Source organism: Cebidichthys violaceus, unplaced genomic scaffold, assembly GCF_023349555.1.
Source record: "Cebidichthys violaceus isolate CVI_PGR_0920_01 unplaced genomic scaffold, fCebVio1.0.p SCAF_16, whole genome shotgun sequence".
Lineage (NCBI taxonomy): Eukaryota > Metazoa > Chordata > Actinopteri > Perciformes > Stichaeidae > Cebidichthys > Cebidichthys violaceus.
The window spans coordinates 13,248,026-13,268,914 of NW_027176329.1; the positions used below are offsets into that span (position 1 = coordinate 13,248,026).

At 42.1% G+C, this 20,889-nt stretch overlaps 1 long non-coding RNA gene and 3 other non-coding genes across 7 annotated transcripts; all 4 read right to left on the reverse strand.

Moving 5' to 3' along the window:
• Positions 1 to 631: 631 nt before the first annotated feature.
• On the reverse strand, positions 632 to 3,482 carry LOC137872867 (uncharacterized). Of its 4 annotated transcripts, none has more exons than XR_011102894.1 (6): positions 3,432 to 3,482; positions 2,706 to 2,778; positions 2,075 to 2,144; positions 1,640 to 1,725; positions 1,031 to 1,160; positions 632 to 945 (listed from the first exon to the last, which is right to left on the reverse strand). It is a non-coding gene; the product is annotated as an uncharacterized lncRNA (long non-coding RNA). The 4 variants fall into 4 exon arrangements; XR_011102893.1 differs by having other exon boundaries at positions 2,706 to 3,000; positions 3,432 to 3,454; XR_011102895.1 differs by lacking the exon at positions 3,432 to 3,482 and adding an exon at positions 2,888 to 3,425.
• Positions 1,395 to 1,530, reverse strand: LOC137873315 (small nucleolar RNA SNORA9). Its single transcript, XR_011103167.1, has one exon. It is a non-coding gene; the product is annotated as a small nucleolar RNA SNORA9 (small nucleolar RNA).
• Positions 1,816 to 1,951, reverse strand: LOC137873317 (small nucleolar RNA SNORA9). The gene has a single exon (XR_011103168.1). It is a non-coding gene; the product is annotated as a small nucleolar RNA SNORA9 (small nucleolar RNA).
• On the reverse strand, positions 2,871 to 3,006 carry LOC137873318 (small nucleolar RNA SNORA9). Its single transcript, XR_011103169.1, has one exon. It is a non-coding gene; the product is annotated as a small nucleolar RNA SNORA9 (small nucleolar RNA).
• Positions 3,483 to 20,889: the final 17,407 nt, after the last annotated feature.

The window sequence follows — 20,889 nt, forward strand, 5'->3', positions numbered from 1 at the left end:
AAATATGAATGCAACCGTTCCCTGTGAACCATCTTTTTCCATATATATATATATATATATATATATATATATACACACACACACACACACACACACATATATATATATATACACATACACACACACACACACACATATATATATATATATACACACACATATATATATATATTTATACACACACACACACACACACGAATGACAGGTCAGTTGAAACCACTTCAGTCTCAACAGTCAGCAGGAAGATCAGTTACAAATACTAAAAAGATGCATTGGTCATCTAATCAGAACAAGACATTAAATGCATCATGTTCTCATTAAACATTTTTTCAGTTTCAGGATTTTACTTTGATCTCATAAAAAAAGATAAACAAAATTTACAAAAAAAAAAAAATTAAAAAAAAATGAGTGCATGGTTGTATTTTTTTTTTTTCATTTGAGACACTATCCAAGAATTATTGAAACAAAAAGTTGACCCATGAAGAACACTGAAACACATCCTAAGCACCAAGTCATTTGAAAGCAAAATGACATTTGCCCCTAGTGTTCTTTAAAAACTTGAACTCTTCAGTAGCTAAACCAATCCACTCATTACACAAAATCTAACTTTAATAAAAGACCAGGTGAGACATTCTGAGAACAACTTCCTTTATTGTTTTTGGACTAATGCATTGTATTTATAGAGCGCTTTTCAAGATACTCAGACAGACACTTTACAAACATTAAAATCATAAAAAAAAAAACTATACACAAAAAAAACAGAATACATTAAAACCAGTTCTGAAAAGGTGAGTTTTGATTTGAAGTCTGAAAGATCAGTGCAGTCTCGGATGCGTTGGTGGGGTGGGTTGAACCGGAGTAGACCAGAAATTAACTTTAGTGCAAATGTACAAGTACAGACATGACCTCAGCAGATGAACTGGTTCGCCAACTCTCAGGTGAAATCTGCAAATAAAGAAAACATTCTATCAAATTCTTCGTTGTAAAACAAATACTCATCAGCCCGCTGGGAGGAATACTGCATCCTCACCTGCTTCAAGTCCGGTCATGTTTGTGAGCACTTTTTAGTTTGCAGGTTCAACAAGGAGCCACAACATGGATGGATCCACATGGTCACTGGTAAACTCTTCTCAGTGAGGCCGGCCGGAAGCTGTGAAACTCTGGAAAAGATGAGAAAAAAAAATCTAATTAACAGTATTTCTTAGAGGTTTCATTTATACAGTGCTTTTTGTACATGCATGTTCATACAAGATGTCCTCTGTTAACTTGACTGAGCGGTCTATAAAGAGGTAGGGAGTAACATAACATATAAGCAAAGGGATTTAAGTCGAATCAATAGACGACACTGGAGCAGCATGCCAAACACGCCGTCCAGCTCGAAAACCCAAGACGACAAATGTCGAAGGTTTACCTATAACCCTGCCGTGAAGAATCACAGCAGGGCCTCAAACAACCTCACATCTCTCTAGCAGACACTAAAGGAAAGAACAGAGCCACTACAGGCTGAGCCTCGCTGGATAAGGTCTGCACGCACCCACGGCAACGTAGCTGTAACACGACTGCTAATTCAGGTCAGGTGTTGTCTTTACATTTTACATTTAAAAAAAAAAAACAATAAAAAAAACAAACTACATGATACCTGCAGACTCGTCTCCTCGTGGCACATGGTGTCCTCACATGGTCTCCTCGATGCGTCATGGAATTCTCCCATCAAGGTGTTCACAACTACAAAAACAGCAAACAGAATTAACACAGGCTCAAACGTGTAATAGTTCACACATTAAATAATCGGATGCTTCCTGTGAACACATTGCAGGTTGTCTGAGGTTTACCTATAACCCTGCCGCGAGGAGCCACAGCAGGGCCTCAAACGGCCTCAGGTCTCTCTAGCAGACACTACAGGAAAGGACATAGCCACTGCAGGCTGGGCCTCGCTGGATAAGGTCTGCACTACACCATGGCAATGTAGCGGAATTGCAAGTACGCAACATGACCAACAGCCATTTCAGGCCAGTTGTCTTCACATTTATATATAAAAAAAATAAATAAAAAAAATAAAATAAAATAAACTTACTTTTTCAAAGTCATACTTGAGCAGCAGATGTCAAGTCAGGAGGTCTGAGCAGGGCTTCATCTCTGCAGTCCTGTTTAAAAAATAAAATAAAATAAAAAAAAATAAATAAAAGGTGTCTTACTCCAAGTACTGGGCATTGTTACACAATGTACAATATGAAGGTCACATCAACCATGTGGGATGAAGTGATGACTTTACCAGCCTACATAAGGCTGTTGTGAGTGGAACGTGATGCACAAATTTGTAGTTTGTCCTGATATTATGAAGCAATCCATGTTGCTGAGATAATTGTGTTTAACTGTTGGGGAGGGGGGGGGCTCATTTTGCAAATAAAACATTTGTAATGTCTTGCCATTAAAATTATGTATTGAAAATATACCCATGTCAAAGTAGTATGTTCAAATTCTGATCTTTGTTAACAGTATTTGATAGATCAGTGCCAACCAGCTGAAAATAAAAGTTTTAGTGTGACTTCTTAACCTGAGATTGACTTCTACATTTAAACAGATGGTCGTAAATGTCAATATGCCTTCTAAATAGTGTGCCATTCATTTTTGCCCAGCCAAAGTTGCAAAAGTAAACAGATAAAGTAGTGAAATCTGGTTATACAAACTTAAGCAAACATAGATACCTGCAGACTAGTCTCCTCGTGGCACATGGTCTCCTCGATGCTTCATGGAATTCCCCCATCAAGGCGTTCACAACTACGAAAAGAGCAAACAGAATTAACGCAGGCTCAAACCGTGTAATAGCTCACTTTAAACAATAATCGGATGCTTCCTGTGAACACGTTGCAGGTTGTCTGAGGTTTACCTATAACCCTGTCGCGAGGAGCCACAGCAGGGCCTCAAACGGCCTCAGGTCTCTCTAGCAGACACTACAGGAAAGGACATAGCCACTGCAGGCTGGGCCTCGCTGGATAAGGTCTGCACAGTTTACACAGAAAACTCTAAAGTTTAGAACTGTAAGGGTTGGCATGTTTCCTGTGAGAGCCCACATGCAGCGCTCATCACAACGCAATGCATTCCTACGGGCTGGGAGATGCATTAGTACTAAGTGGTCAAAATATCTCTACATTTTTAAATATCTATATACATTTGTATACCTCGACATCTTGATGTTAGACGTTAAACACACGTCTTCGGTCTATTAAACAGAAAATAAATACCGGCTGTTTAGCTAGCAGAACTAGCAGAAGTAGCACCGCCTGACTTTAGACGATTAAAAATAAAGTTTCTTTAACAATACCGCCATTTCATCACAACTTTACGCTACAAATAACGTTTCAAAAGGTCAGAAACTTTATACATTTTAAAATTTAGTTCGGATGGAGACGGATAAGTTTCACGTACGTTACCTTTCTATTCGTCCGCTGTATTCTGAACTGAACTAACTGCCCGGATGTGACGTTTTTCAAGTCAACGCAGGAGGTTTTCTTCTTTTGGTTTTAATGGCGGTTGGCAAACAGCTTTCGGGTGCATTACCGCCACCCTCTGGAGCGTGGACTAAGGACCCTAAAATACTGAGCCAAACAAAAGGAAACTAATTATATTCATTAGTGTTGTTGACCCTAAATACTCTAAAAGAAGTTTCCCACATGTGTCACTTTTCTTTAGTACGTTACCGATAGTTTCCTCTTTCCGCTTTCTACTAACATAGAGGGAACTGTTACGACCAGTATGACCATTCCTTAGTCTAGTTAGAATCCTCTCCTCTTTCCTATTTCGTTCACTAGCTCCTGCACTCCCAACCAATGGTTTATTTTTAAAAAAGATGTCTTCTTTTACTCCCTTTATTCCATTTTTTCTGCCATTTTATTTTTGGATTTGTCCCTTAATCACCACTTTAGCTTCTGACTTTCTTATATTCACATTAATGTTATTCCTTACACTCTTCAGAGCCTTTTTCGCTGCTTTATCCGCCTTCTCCTTCCCATCAACTTCAACATGGGCAGGGACCCACACAATATCAACACACAGCCGCATTTGATGGATGGATGGAAGGAGGAATAGCTGGCAGAACCACAGTGGAAGAATAACTTCTATCCAGTAAACACAATTCACTAGCCTTCTTCTTAACTACACAACCAAAGCTCTCAGTTGGCCTTTTTTTCATGTTCCAGCACGGCTCAATATAACTTATTGTCTGATGGTTGTTATGTGCTTGTAAATTGACCCCATGTGTCATGCATGATCTTCAGTCTTCTCAACTCCAATGGTATTTTTCCTCATTTCTGCCTGCAATTCAGGCACAGATGTTGTTTTAAAAGCCCCACTACATATCGTAATGCTTGTGCTTTTATTACATCAAGTTTCCCAACAAGGTTTTACATATATAGCTTTCAAAGCAGACCTGTCAGCTCCGCACTCTGTTCCCACCAAGCATCTCATGACATTGGTTTCCTCCTCCTTGTATAGTCTATGGTTTTCTGAGATTTTACGGCAGTTCACAGGGTCTCCCAGCAGGGGGCAATAAAATACCAAAGCTGTTTGAATCACAATTTTACATTTTTGATGTGGTGAAAATCCGTCTAAAAACAGAGCTTTTACTATACATGATATTTGACATTTTTTTCAATACAGGGGGGGACAGATTTGTTACAGAATCTGGTAAGAAAAGTTGAACTAAAAAAACAAATTGATGCCACTTCTACTAAATAATTCTAAAATAGTCTCACTCACTTCCTCATACTGGACATTTCACAATGAGAACAAATAGGAAAAAATAAATCTTCATCTTCAACATGAAGTACAAAACAAAGGGCGGAATAGATATTTCATAAATTATGATCACATGGTTTACAACTGACTTCCCATTTCCCCATGTGGACTGATAACATGAAGCTTTGGCACACTGCAGCTCATTTAAAGGACATTTTATGATAAAATATAGATTGTTTTTTTTGGGGGGGGGGGGCAAAGTTGTTGTGTTTTTCAAATATTGTTGACAGGTTTAATTGAGCAACAATTTCCCAAATTGGTTATACAGGATACATAGCGTGTATATAAAGTGGTTAGAAGCCCCCACAGAGCATCTCCTCTGCACGTGGGAGGCCTTTTATAACCCAGCGGACAGCCGATGCTGGTGGGAGTCGGGAGCGTCCACGAGGAGGCCGCTCGTGGTGGATGACTCAGACCGCAGTTGCCGTACAACAATACGAGCCATAGAGGAGCGGACTCCTGCCTGGGCCGCACCATCGGCAGACGTCCGCGATGAATTTCAGCTTTGTTTGGCCGCAGCGATGCCCGGCTGACGTGTGTGTCGCATACAGATGAAGAGAACGCACAATCCCAATCTGTGTTCGGACCCAAACATGAGCCAGTTCAGCTGCTCCTCGGACGCTTACAGGGAAAAGTCTGTGTCTCTTATAAAAGCAGAAGTGGCGCCATCGCAGATCTGGGCTCTGTTGAAGCTATAGAATAAGAAAAGGCCCGGGTGTGCCGTCCAGAACTGATCTCTTCCAATAACTCTATTTCCACCATGTGGCTGGATTTATCCCATCATGTCTGTACAGTAAGAAAAACAGAAACAGAGGCCTACAAATCAAAACAAGCATGAACAAATGAGATCAACCGCACATCTCAGCCTCCGGGCAGATTGTTAAAATAGCTCAATGACCAAAAAGCTTCTCAAAAAATGAGATTACTTTCATATCAGTGGTTATGTCACAACAAAGCAGGGCTGCATCTGCTGCTACTGAGATCACCGAGGTCAGGCCTTCTGCAGTAGAGGGTGGAACCCTCATCTACTTCAGTATTTCAATTCATTCTATCTTGAGGCCAACGAAGTTAAAGCTGCACCTATCAATGTGTTCACATGAACAATCTATCAAACAGCTACATAATGTGAGAGTGAGTCCAATTTGGTGGAACCACAACTAGAGGCATTGCTGAAGGGCGACAGAGAGGTTAATCAAACTAGTGTCAGACGTCAAGAGGATCGCAGACACCTCTCCACATATGAACCACATCTGGGAGAGGGAGGGAGGGAGAGGGAGGGAGAGAGAGAGAGAGAGAGAGAGAGAGAGAGAGAGAGAGAGAGAGAGAGAGAGAGAGAGAGAGGTTTTCTCTCACGTAATGCACCTTTTATTCCGCTACAAGTAACAAGAGGGTTGGTTTTAACACTTAAAGACTCAAGTGAGAGTTATGTAAACGGCATTAGATTGCAGTCGGAATGTGAATAATGCCTTTGTGTGTGTGTGTGTGTGTGTATCAGAGTGTGTATCAGCTGACTGACATCGCCACACTCTAGGAGATGCCACCTCTTCTGAGAGATGCTCTAGTTAATAGTTACTTTTTTAGAAACAATTTAGTCTAAAAACATGTCACAAGTTCCCATACCTCTGGAGGAAGTCTTCAATTAGCTGTTTTTTTTGTCCAATTTACAGTCTAAAACACAAAAATATTCAATTTACAACAAAGGCAAGAAATCCTCACATTTGAGAAGTGGGAACTTGCAAATGTTTGATACTTCTGCTTGATACATGACTTAAACTAATAAGCAATCATCAAACATGTTAATATGTCATTAATATATGTGTTTGTCTGTGTTTTGCTCCATTCAGGAGGCAGAGATGTTTCAGATTCTGGTAAGAAAAGTTGAACTATTAAAAAAACAAATGATGCCACATCTTCTAACCTAACATTGTGCGGGCTCCGTCTCTGGTCTGACTGTAATGTTATCTGGCGGGGCCCCTTCTGTTCGAGTCTCCGTGTGCCGGGGCGGTCTGACGAGGACCCTTCAGTTCAGTCCGGTCCCGACGTCACGTCGGATGGCGGGAACACAAGTTGAGGCTCCAGCTGCTTCGGGAGCGTGACGGCCTCTCTTATGAAACCCCGCGGTGGCCCGAGAGGCTTTGTTTGAGGATAATTGAGGGTTTGATTCACACTGCGGGGTTTAATGAGCCCATAATCCTTTTCACCTGATCCCTGAAACAAGGTGAAATACTTCAAACACGTGGTGGAGGAAAAAGGAGGATCATAGTGTCAGTGACCAAAGTGAGCTCCACATCTAGCTATCACTAGTTATAGTCCAGTAATATGATATACTGTTGTACTGATTCTGAGTAATGATTCGGCAGAATAAGTACTTCCACTTTCAGTATATTTTGAGATTTACTTGAGTATTTCTACAATGTAGTTAGTACGTATTGCTACTTTTGATATAATATTTGTACTTCTTCCAACCCTGTAGTAAATGCAGTGTCAAATTTTGATGCATTAATAAAATGCTGGCCACTTTAATGTCCTCTCTAAAATTCTTCAGGCTAGCAGAGGTTTTCGGGAAAACAAGATGTGGAACAAGGATTTAGCAGTTTTTGCTAAAAGGGAAAGTGAATATGAGGCGTATATTCAGGTGAATAATACTGCTCCTCTGGAACAGCTGGAAGTGGAAATAAGCAGCCGTTTGCTAACACTCCTCAAGCTTTAGGATCTCAGCTACATGCTATGATGAAGATCTTCTGAACATCTGAACTGTGCGTTCCAATACTCATACTAGCATACTATTTAGTATGCAGGAAAAATATTTAGTGTGTCCCATTACATAGTATGTGAAATGCAGTACCCCAAAAAAGAAGGGTCAAAGTTCAAGGAAGTATGCATACCACATGCAACAGTACATACTTCGTAGTATGTACTAAAAGTAAAAAGAAAAAGTATGAGATTTGAAACTCATTTGGAGTTCAGGAATCTGTAAATAAGTACATTTACTAAAGCACTGCACTCAACTACAAATTTGAGGTACTTGTACTATACTTTTTTATTTACATAAAAAACAAATCATGTGTGGTAAATGATAGGAAGCAGCACTATTGAGGGTGGCTAAGTGGAGAGCAGGGCCGCCTTTCGGTCAGCGGTTCGATCCCCTGCTCTACTAGTCTCATGTCAATGTGTCCTTGAGCAAGACACTTAACCCCAAAATTGCTCCCGTAGCTGCGTCTACGGTAGATAGATACTGAATTGTAAGTCGCTTTGGATAAAAGCGTCTGCTAAAATGACCGTAATGTAATATCATTGTTCTTCTTTTGTTTGCTCATGATGAGAGCAGCATACTTTAACATTCTATCTATCTAACACAACACCACGAGAGGAGCCATTCTGCATAATATTCCTGTTGATACTTTAAGATAAAACTTTATTTATCCGGGAAACTGCTGTGCAGCAGTTGCGGTACAACGTGGGCAGAGATTGTAGGATAACAATAGTACATTCTGCTGACAACACTTCTCGATTCTAAGTGAAGGACTTTTACTGGTAGCAGAGTATTTTCAGAGCCATTTTATTTCAGTAAAAATATATCTGAGGACTTCCTCCACCACTGGAAACAACAACCTGGAATGAAAAATGGACACGAAGAACTACTGCACGTATGGACACTTGAACGGAGCGACCTCGTGTGTGTGTGTGTGTGTGTGTGTGTGTGTGTGTATGGTCATACTCCAGCGGATGCATTATACTGTTAAGAAGTTTTCCAGTACACGATTTTCCCATCGGCCTGAGTCAGCCTCTTAACGCTTCACTGCGCTCGCCGCACGCAGGATGTTCTCCCCGTGACTCAGCCTCTCGGCTTTCTTTGACACTGCCCCCCCCCCCCCCCCCCCCCCCCCCCCCCCTCACACACTCAATGGCACCGGGGATTACGTCAAGATTATTCAGGGACTCTAGGCTCCCTAACAGCCTTATCACATGACACAGTGTCCCGGCTTCATGACTCTGCAAACACTCTTGATCGCATCTCCATGTAGCTTTTTTTTTTTTTTGAGGGGCTCCCGAGATAAATCCACTCTTATCTCAGAGTCTTGGCGTTCCCAGCAGCAGAACTCATGAGCGTTTCTCAGCACAAGTGGATCAAAGTGTTTTGTTCTCGGGTTAACGAAGCGAGAAAAAGGTATTTCAGCAACAGCATTAGCGATAAGAGCATTTTTATGATCGGAAACAGGAGTTATATTGTGGTTTACTCAAACATGTTTGGCAACAGGCGTTGATTGTTTTTGTGGTACCAACTCATAAAAATACCAGGGACACAGGAAGAGTTTACGATGAGTGTTAGTTATCACCTTTGGGTTTTTTCCACTTTGACGAATAAGATTTCATGGGTTTCTTCACAGTAGTAGTAAGATTGCATCTCAGCTGATGGAAAATTACTTAGATACACGCTGGAAAAAGAGCCTTTCCTCGCCTCGTACTGGATCTATTTTACAAAAAACTACCCTTACTTTAATATTTTAGTACTAGAACGATGCTGAGTATTATTACTACCGGCAGTGACAGTTTGTGGTTTGTGTTACTGTGGACAGATTTTGTCACCACGACGGCGTCTTAATCAGTCAAGACGCAGTCGTGAAACTTAACAGGTGTGTAGTTGAGATCCAACTGAAGGGTGGGTTTGAGGATAGGTGTGGCTCTACCAAGGGCGCCAGAAGTATGAAGGTCTGAAGAAGGAAAGCCATTGGACGATTCAGGTATTGTTTTCACCTTGTGAGTCTGTGCGTTTATATTTCTGGTATTTTCATTTGATGCTACTACTTATATTTCTACTCCGCTACATTTCAGATGCAAATATTGGTCTTTGTACTACATTCATATGGCAACTATTGTTTGAATAATTTTCAGGATTTTACAAACAAAATATGATGCTGCGTTATAGATTTAACGACCCGGAAGTTCTCCGGGCTCCGCCTCAAACCGCTGTGGCATTAAAAGTACTGCTGTACATGTTAATGCATCAACAATAGTGGTGATGTAGTGATGTTATGCTGATATCACGTTTGTACTTTTAAGTGACATTTTGAATGCAGGACTTTTAAAGGTACTGGAGTATTCCCGCTCTGTGGATCTGAACACAGTGTGGACAGGCCTTCAACCTTTCCCAGTGGTGTGTATCTGCCGTATCCTGGGAGCCGGAGCAGCAGAGGGAGGAGGAGATAGATGAGGCCCTCGAAACAGACCTTAACATCCCGTTCTGATCTCGTGCCCCTCATCAGAGCAGCAGCAGCAGCAGCAGCCGGGCAGATACTGGAGCAGAGACACGGGAGCGGATCTGGAGCCTGATTTGATTGCTGCAGTGATTATCGCTCCACCAGACAGCCAGTAATTGTGAAGTAGATGCGAGGAGGCAGACAGAGGTGGGGGGGGGGGGGGGGGGGGCTGAGCACGAGCAGCTTGACAGCAGGCCAGGTTAGAGGGAGGAGGTTCGGGGACAGAACATGCTGATCTGCTGCTCATAATTGCCGGTTTGTTTCCCGGCCTACCTGTGGGTGGTGTCGTTCCCACTGAAGCCACGGAGTCCAGCTGCTAATGGCGCCCGTGCAGGGACATTTCTCTGATCTACACAGGGGCTCCACTCGGGGGAAAATCAATTAACAACGCCTAATGGCAACAGGGATTTTCTTTTTCTTTTTTTTCCTCTGAAGGATTTAATCTTTTTACACGTTTTAGGGAGACTTGAGAGGGAGGAGGGATGTTTCCAGCAGCTCTCCACATGACTGAACGCATCAGTGACTTCATCAGATTATCTTAACACGTTTGTCCCCTCTCTGATGTCCTGACTGAGTACTTCTTACTGTAAATGAGCTGCTGAAGATACTGCTGACTCATTCCCATTAGGAAATAGTTTGGAAAGACAGGAACTACTTGTGGGTTTGACTGTGGCTAGTTTCATTTGGTGCCTCTCATTCAGCGGAGCAGAATCACAAAATGTTATGAAAAAGCTAATACGATAGTTATCTCAATATAGCGCTCTCTAAATGTGTATGAAAACAAGATCTGACCTTGGAAACTTGGTATCGTACCAAAACCAAATTTTGTGTGGCCCACCCCCAATAAAAGACATGTACAAGGACTTATCATGGTTCAGGGTCAGGCACTCTGTGAATGCACTGCTTTAATTTACTTTGCTTTAATGAAATTAACTGATTTTGGTCTAAAATGTAGCTAAATGCTTGTTTGACTGTTCAGGCTGTGTGCCAAAATAGCAGGAGCCTTTTTCTTAGATATTCTACATGATCATCTTCTCCGTGGTTGGGGGCTGAAATGTAGTTTGCCCACATTTTACGCTTGAGGGATTTCATTTCACTACAACCTGAGAAGTGTTGTAATTGATCACCCCGAACTGACTCGCCCCCATCCCTCTGCTTTGTTCACCGAGTCGGTCCTGTTATTCTTGACTTCTAACCAAAAGCGCAACAGCAGTGTGAGACCAAGGCAGGGCGAACAGCTCGTAGCCATGGTAACGTGTCATTTTGTGGCCTCCTCATCGTCGGTCACCACGAGCTAAATCAAATAAACTATTACATTACATAAAGTGTTTCACGTTGGACCCCATGCCGCTGATTGTACAGGTTGTATTTCAAACCGCTGCGTGTAAACGCCGAGTGGAAATTTCCACCACGGACTTATCAGCTGACAGCAGCCGATCAATGAGGTCCATCACAGTCGGGCGCCGCTCACAAACTCTGATCTCCTGGCAGGTTTCCACGTCAGCGGGCTCAGTGATTACAGTGCTCATTGAGAAAAGAGGGGCCAGGCTGCAGGGGTCTGTCCTTAAGTCTATTATCTGATGCCCGAATCCAACAGCATCCATCTGCTGGTCCCAGCTGAACAACACCACCCGGCTGCTCTGCTATAAGCTTCATGTGCACAGGTGTGGTCCACACTCTCTTTGCAAACCTTCATGACTTTTAAACTCCAAAACACCGGATCTTCCATAATGCAGCTCAACAGCTGAGCTTCATTTGTAAAATCTGCAGAATGGTCATTTCAACACTGGATCAAGCATCAAACCAGCGAAAGGCTGTTTGAGCACTAAAACACACAAACGACTCGTACAAATGTCGACGGCTCAGAGATTCCATGGCTTTTTCATTACTCAGCAATAAATTGAGAGTAAGCTGCGTGACCTTCTGCCACATTCCATTGCAAAAACAGCGGAGAGCCCGGACTGAATAACAAAAAACAAGGTGTTGTCTCTTAGTGAACTTTGTTCAGCGGGATCCCGTCAGAAACGGAGGAGTGACAAAAGCACATAACACCAGATGTGTGAAGCCGTCCTGGGCGGCGAGCGGCTATAATTAGCCAGACCCACTTGAGTCAGAGTCTGGGAAAGAGCGTATATCTGCAGGAGACATCCACGGTGCTGCTGGGAAGCGCTCGGCTCACTTTTGATGTTTATGTCGGAAACACTTGTGACATAAAAACACTCGCTGGGCCCCAAGGGGCCGTCACCCACTGTTAAACACACACCCAGGCCCTGAAGTCTGTCCCTGAGACAGCCTCATTTATAAAGACAACCTCCATTGTGGCTCTTTTTTTTTTTTGCATTAGGCCTTTATGTGCTGCAAAGAGCTTAAATTCTACACCATCAGTACAGACTGTGTCAGTACACTCAGTACAGTCGGTACAAATCAGCGCTTTAATCTCTTTAAGTTTTATATCTCTGGGTTTTATTTTCCCTGGTTTGAGCTTGTTTGCGTACCCACGCGTCCAGCTGTTGCTGAAATCTGGTGACGGTGTAGAGTTCACTCAGTTGTCCATAGAGACAAACAGCTGGTATGGATGTGTGGGAGTGATTGTCTTTTTAGAGAAAGTGATACAAAAGTCCTTTATAGTATTAGAGGTTAAGGTCATGAGTGAGATAAAAGTAGATGATTATTTTTCCAGTAAGACGCCACATGTGGACACGAATACAGATGTTTCGTTAAATTAAGACTTTAGCAAATTAGATGTATTGGGGTAAAACTTTATAAATAGATGCAATAGGAGCAGAGCTGCAGGACAGGTAAATTAGTTTAACCCTCCTTCACGAACATGCTCATTGGTTGGCAGTTCGACTTTATAAATACCCTCATGCGCTTTCTTTAAGTTAGACGAGAAGATCGATATCACTCACGTTTGTATGATGAAGACGAAGCTACAGAAATAATGACGGGTAGATGTATTTGTATGTATGTCACTGATGCCCCTTAGTTTACTGGATAATGGTTCCCGTCATTCAAGTGTGCTAACCTAATAAACGATTTTCCTGTACCTGTCAGGAATGTTGCATTATAATGACACTCTCTCACACTCACACACACACACACACACACACACACACACACACTCACACACTCACACACACACACACACACACACACACTGTTCCGTGCACTTTTCTCACCAGTCCCCTTCACATCCCCACTCCACATTTCCTATCTAATCCTTGTAGTCTGAGCGAGTTGCAGCATTTTTTTTCTTTCTGAATGATGGTTTTTTTTTTTTCGAGAGAGATTATCGTGCAGAATTATGCACAGAGGTTCGGTTAATCCCAATTACGCACACAGAGGATGTAAAATCCAACCAACAGCTGGGAGTGGGTGAGAGAGAAGCCGTTGCTGTCATGTTGAATTGACCTCCTTGCCTACAGGTACATAATGTGCAGTGAAACGTATTTTTCCATTTGATTTACCTCAAGTTTTAGTGTCCTGTGATCATCTAAATTTAAAAAAGGCTTTTTCACACGTACAAGGATAGAAACTTTTTGGAAATACTGAAAATCTGTTATTTTTTAATACGCAAATAGTCTAGTAAAAGACAAGACAAAATATCGGCTACCAGTGACCTTGGTCTGAAAATATCAGCCTTTAAAAAAAAACTACCTAATATCACGTATACGCACTAACTAATTAATCAAACTACAACTGAGGCTGATGTGAATATCATTAGTTTTTAAAGTATTTTGTCAATATTATATTAAAAGCTAGATAAAATGTTAGGGGAAGTTATTACAAGTCATCCTTACGGGGACAATAATGTCTGAAATTAATAATGTCAAGACATTTAACTCAAAACCATGAATGTCAACCTCATTGTGACACTAGGATTCATCCTCTGAGAGCCATGAATATCTGAACAAAATGTCAAAATTTCAATGGATAAGTGAAAAGAATAAGACCTTCTGGTGGCACCTGAAGAAAAGTCAGAGGGTCACCAAAGTCAGTAGGGTTCATCCTCTGAGGACCATGAATAGCAGTAACAAATGGCAATTGATCCAGAAGTGGTAGAGATATTTCAGTCTGAAGCAAACCGGTAGACCGACTGGTATTGCCGTCATCAGACCAGCATTCCCTCCCTGTATTTTATGTCAGCATCGTGGCCCTCTAGATGTCACATCATCACTGAAATAAAACAAAACAAACATTCGTCTCAGACACCTCTGTCACTACAGCCAGCAAAGTTACAGATTCCATGTCTAAAAGGGACTTTAATACTAACACCAAACTGTTTGTTTTCACTCATTTAACCAGGAATTAGCATTTTGAAATTCTTACATAAAAGCTTTAAGTACTCCAACAGCCTCTGGTGTCCAAAGGTCCACGACCAGAGCTTTGAATAACGTCACGTAATGTGGTGTATTTTTATTTTTTATATCTGTGAAACTATGTGAAAACAACACACTTTGACATTTATAAACATAAGGAGATTAACTTTTGTCTTATCCAATATTGATCTAAAGAAAACAGACAGCGTTCATATCCGTCCTCTTCATGGTCCCATGTGTCTGCATGACAGTAAATAAAGCAAATAAAGGTTACGGGCCGAGCGACTGCAGAAAACCATTATATAACTCTCTCATCGGTTATTACCCTAAATCCCCTCATGTGGCTCTGTGCAGGAATGCACTCGCCTAACGGTTCTCATGAGCAGAAACACCAGTAGAAAAATGTGTGTGTGTTAATAAACTAGGTCAGGAATGCTGTAAAAAGTGTAAACCTCTTGTGTCTCTGCTTCTGTCATATGATTTTGTGATATAAGGAGCCGAGGCGGTTCACGAGCGATCAGCCTCTGGTTCCCATGATTCAGCTCAGCGACCCTCCGCTCTCATGATCAGACCGTTGACCGGCCTGCTTCAAGGCACGTGAGCCTCCGTGATCGTTCACTCATGTTTTACGCTAAATATTTAAGGAAAGACTTTGTTCTTAAGACATCACAGGTTTTGATGTTCATCTAAGAATACACCCGTCTCACCAAAGCGAATCACTAAGCGAGAGTTCACAGATAAACCCTGGTTTGCCCACAGGAAAGGCTGGTGTGATGTTGCGTTCATGTTCACACCATAAGGACCGTAACTACGAGCAGCCAAGTGGTAAAAAAGAACGCACGTCATCCTCCTAGTTTAAATTGTTGGAAAGTTATGGGACATTACCAACTGTGACAATATCTCCCACTTGGCAATAAGAACTACAAACGACTCAAAACAAGCAATTGCTGCTGGTTACATCAAAATAAAATCCTATATTTGAGCCGGCTCAACCGTCGCCATGTTGAGAGCTGTGTGGAGGCAACTGAGTGCTGCAGGAATGAGTCTTAAAACCCCGAAATGAGTCAGCATTTTTGAACGTTCGGCTCCCCTGTCTCGAGGACAAAGGTATATTTTCTGAATGGGTTTTTGGTTAGATGCCTGAAATAACTTCTGTGGTTAACACAAGCTTACGAGATTTAAACGTTTTGTTCTACGATGAAATACGTCGGTAAATATTCGTGAATTTTGGAGCTTTTAAGTGTCGTAAAAAAGTGGTTGCTAACAAGTGGCTTTAATGAGACTACAAAACGTCATCACCTCGCCTTCACAACCCCGATGTGCAAAACTGGCATTCATGAGACGGTAGTGTTGTTGTTTGTAGCATAATGTTTGCTATATTTTTACTTCTGACGAGTGCATTCACACTTCAAAATTCATAAATAGTGTTGTTTATTTGTGAAGATTATCAAAACATGGAATTATCATTAACTTTTGCTTGCCACAGAGCTTACTTTCTGCTATAATCCAAAATCAATGGAAAAATCCCATTGGCGTTTTGCAGCGGGAACCCAATGCGATGCTAACTTCCCAGCTTGGCCCACAAAAACATGTCAATCCTGCACCACTTTATAGAAACGCTCCCAACTCATAAAGCACCTATAAAACGTATTTGTTCAGCTTGTCTAAATATTCATGACTGCGTGATTCACAGCAGCCATAATCTGCTCTAATTATTCCAGCTATTACAGTGTCCTGGTGAACATGTCCCATGCACTCAGAGACTCTGCGATGATGTTCACACTTTGAAGTTCGGCGTGTGGCACAGGTGCCTGCAGCGCTCTGGTATTTCACACCGTTCACATCGCTGGGTAATGTGCTGCCTGTAGAAGCTGAGCTATGTTTGGAGTCTCCTTGGGTATAGGACAGTTAACGTGAGCGTCTCATCTTCCTCTTTTGCATACGACACACTCCCATCCTGTTGTATCGGGCCGACACCGGGATGTGCAGCAGCGATTACGGAAGTTGTATAAGATGCAGGATGCTCTGTTATCCCGAACTGAGGCTGCACACAGCAAACTTCAAAGGCTGTGGAGAAAGCGGAGGGCTGCGCTGCTCCCTTTGATCTCTGATCTGGTTAAGTGAACCAGCTGCTTTCCACCTACAAGGAGAAGTCACTTGCATCTACATTTCTTTCCCAGGTTGAAGGAGAAAAGCTGCTGTTATCGTGGAGGCAGGATGGCTCGCTTTGAAAAGTACGTCTGAGTCACGAAAAAAGGAAAGAGTGTGTTAAATCGGCTGAGATGATTTAGTTTGGACGGTTTGTCATTGTGCAGTGCTATTTTAAGACTAAAACTAGCTGCCTGTTTAAAGTTCTCAACCATTAAGACTGGTGTGTCTGTTTACAGCGCAGCCAAACAAACTCGCCCTGTTTTAATTAAGATGTCAGTCATTAATAATTGCACCAAAAAAATAAAGATTAAAGTGCTGCCGACTTGTTTGCGTAGAAGCATTTTTGATGAGCAATCACTGTCAGGAGCAAACCTCAGTGAAAAATGCGTAGCATTTCCTGTGACCGCGTCACAATAAAAGCCACCCTGTGTTTTTGCCAGTTGCTTTTAATGGTTAGCAGTAGCAGAAGGAAGTGTTTAGTTTGCATTATCAGTAAATTAAAATATAGACAGACAGGCGGATAGATGGATGCATACTTAGGTTGGCAATTTGAATCCAGCACAAGAATGGCAGACTCCTACAGAGAGATAAATACAAAATGGAGGCCATAAACACGAGGTCCGAAAAACTTCTGCTCGTGCACAAAACACTTTGACTCACGTGTCTTCCACCACAGTGTTCTTTGTACGCGCAGGAGTTGAGTTCCAGCTGGAGACAGATTACCGTGGCTTCATTCGCTCAGCTCGGGTCAGGCCTGAAGATAAACTTAGATGGGCTGATTATATTAAGGCCCGACTCAAAAAGCATGCAATACGTTGAATCGATGCAGAGGCCGTGACGTTTTACATAAGTGAGAACATGCTCTGTACTTTCTTTTCCTTTGTTCTGCGCAGCAGCATCAAAGTCAGCTGGGCGAGGCGTGGCAACCGACTTGTCGCGTCAAATCGATGACACGGTGCTATTTTTAAAAAGAGCACTGACATGCGGTGATCGCTGTCAATGAGAGGGCGGAGGAATGCACGGTGTAAATTAAGCACGGGATGAGTGATATCGGCATACAAAGTCTTGACGTCAAAGGGTAAAAAAAACAATAACGTTGCTTTGGGAACTCTTGACAGCAGTGGTGTCTCCGTTTATGCAAAACTATGTCACAACCGAGAGGGAGCGACACAAAAGCAGAGCGCCATCTTGGCCCAAATAAATCCACTCGCTTTGACGTGCGGATTAACATCCCCTCGCAGATGCATCAATATTGTCTCAATAATAAAAACCCCGTCACCCACTTCCACCTGTGTCTATAAAACAAGACCAGTAGAAAGCTGCTCTCTCCAGGGGGAACGCACAGAGTGGAAAAATTCCTCCCTCGGTGGCCAAACGGACAGCGTGGGGCCCAGAGGACGCACGGACAAACTTGGCATTGTTCGGCAAGAATAACGAACCGTCTTATCTGAGGAATCCCTGGGCTTTGGGGAAAGCAGGAGGAGTTGCAGAAGCCCATTCTCTGCATACAAAACAAGGGCATTCCTCTGAGAGAGAGAATGAGGAGGTTTGAGAACATTAGTCAGGACACGCAGCAAGGTGTCTGAATGATCAATAACGAGGCGGCTTCAAACTTTCCCACGATTGTCTCTCCTGCAGGCTCGTGTGACCCACTGCCCTCTGTGAATGTTTAATAAAAAAAATGAAGGACAAAAACGTGAAGCAGTTGCGTAATGCCGTTTGCATGACGGTGCTGTGATTGACCCCTTGACCTCATCTTCACACAAAGCTGTTTTTTTTTATTCCCCTTCATCCGTGACCCGGTAAGTGAATCTCCAAACAATCCACAGGAAATATTTAATTTAGCGACTTTTTTGAAACCATCGTCTCCAGTAGCAACCACGAGAGAGACCGCATCCACTTCATTGGCTTTGTTTAAACCAGCTCTCATGCTTTAAACCAATCACACCGAGTCTTTGAATTCACCTTTTTACTGCGACCTTGTACAAGAATATCCACCACTCACTGGTAGCAATTCACCACATATTGTAAAATAATTGTGTGTGCGTGTGTGTGTGTGTGTGTGTGTGTGTGTGTGTGTGTGTGTGTGTGGGAGTAATCAGTCGTACGTCAACTGACAGAAGTTACGGAAGGACGACCAAACACTTAACACTGGAAATCCTGTCGGAGCTTCAGTACACGGATGATTCAATTACTCCACTGGGACGGTTACATAAGAAGGAACATGAGCGGCAGAGCTGGGGGGGGGATGACACCCAGTCGTCGTTGTCCCCCCCCCCACCTCCGGAGCGGCTCTCTGCAGCGTTCTCTTCGGACGAATTAATCCCAAATTGACCAAAGAGGATTTGATCGAGTCATTGTGCGCCATGCGTGTTCTGTGAATCTCTGCATCTGGAGTGTGTCAGAGGCTCCAGAGGCTCCGGCTGGGCCCCAAACAGCAGAGACGAGAGGGGAGGGGGGCGTATACATAGTTTAAACTTGTGCCGTTTTTTTTGGATGTGGGACAAGATTACAGTCGACATGAATAATAACAATGACATCTTAAAATTCTGCAACGGAGCGTCCAAAAGAGGATTCTTCAATCTGGCTTAATTTCTCTTGAGGATAAATCGTGTATTAAGCAGATATGTTCAGTTCAGCAGTAGAGGAAAGTATCTAAGTACATTTACTTAAGTACAACTGCGAGGTACTTGTACTTTACTTTGGTATCTTAATTTTCCCCATTACATTTCAAAGGCAAATATTGTACTTTTTACTTTAATTGATAACTTAGATCGTAACTAATAATACAAAGTATAACCAACAAATAAATAAAGATGTATTATTATAGGTTAAGATGACATGTCCACCAATGAGCTCCACCTTTACCAGCTGCAACATTAAAGTGATGTTCACAAGTTGATAACAAAATAACTTTTTGTAAGGCATCATGAGAACCGTATCAGGATACGTTGTTTTGTTTTTCCTGATTTCAAAGATTTCTTTTCCAGCTGTGAGTAGCTCATTTCCTTTGTGCATTGCATGGTGGGAGAATAATGCACACTCAAAGAAAACAACCGTATTCAGTTTGCATAGTGGTTTCCTGAAGGTTGTGTTACATTACACTGTATCTCAATGCCTCTGCGTCTATTGTGTCGAAATAAACATTCCTACCAAACATCATGAAACGTATTATTCGTATTAGGGTGAAAAAAGCAGATTAGGTCTCGTAATTTCATCAGTAATCTAACACCTGGCTCACATTTTTTTTTTCTCAGCTCGAACCTCGTCACCTGACCACTTATATAACATTCCAATCACTTCCTAATTAATAACCAAACACCTATAAGACATATCTGTAAAAATAAATATGTATACTAGACAGCAGGGTGTCGATTTCAGAGATACTGAGGTGACCCGAGACTCTGAACACAGCTCTGATGTTTGAGGGAAGTTTTGTATAGCCTTCAAAAAACTATAAATCTTAACCATAACATGCTGTGTATTAGTGTCAGTGTATAAATATGGGTTGAAAAGTTGAATAAAATGATTTTGGGCGAGTTTATCTTTCACTTCATGGTTGGATCGGGGCTGTCACTGAAAACCAGCTTAAACTGGGCCTTCGCCCGAGACTCACTGGTCTCGTCTCAGTGCATCAGCGTCACACAATATTTGGAGGTGTTAAGCTCTCCTATGTCAGCTGTCCGGACGGAGTGAATCACGTTTCACAGAGTTCAGACAGACCGAGGCCGACACCTCCTACTCGTGTGTGACTCAGACTCATTTGCACCGTTGATGCATTTCGGGTGCAAAATAAACTCAGCGTCTGACTGGATCTTTGTTTTCAGAGCAGACGGCAAAAACGCTGTGATTTATACTCGCATACAGAATGTCGTGAAAGGTCACCAACCCAAAATCTGCCACTACTAGTAAAAAGGTCAACCTCTCCAAACAGCATTCTCCTAATCATTCACGAAATACATGTTTAAGCTCATTCATCAGTAAAAAAACAACAAGACCAATTAAAGTGATACGACGGATAAAACCTGTAGAATAACATTACTCTTAAATAAATGATTAAGACATCAATCATTGAATTAAAGGATAAAACTTGCACAATTTGGGACACGAGCCAGGATTACACAATCTAAAGATATATATGTATAGATTCTGTTATCGGGTCTAATCTTTGCTACCTGCATGAAGTGAAGTCTGAGAGACACATTATCTCTCGCTGACCTTGTCTGCTGTTGTATTCTTTTATTATTTTATTATTTTGGTTTTCCATCTGGCGTTTTATGACGTCTGTAAAAAAAAAGAAAAAAGAAAAATTAAATAAATCAAAATCCAGCATCATGTATCAGAGAGTCTTTGGCTGTAATCTGCTG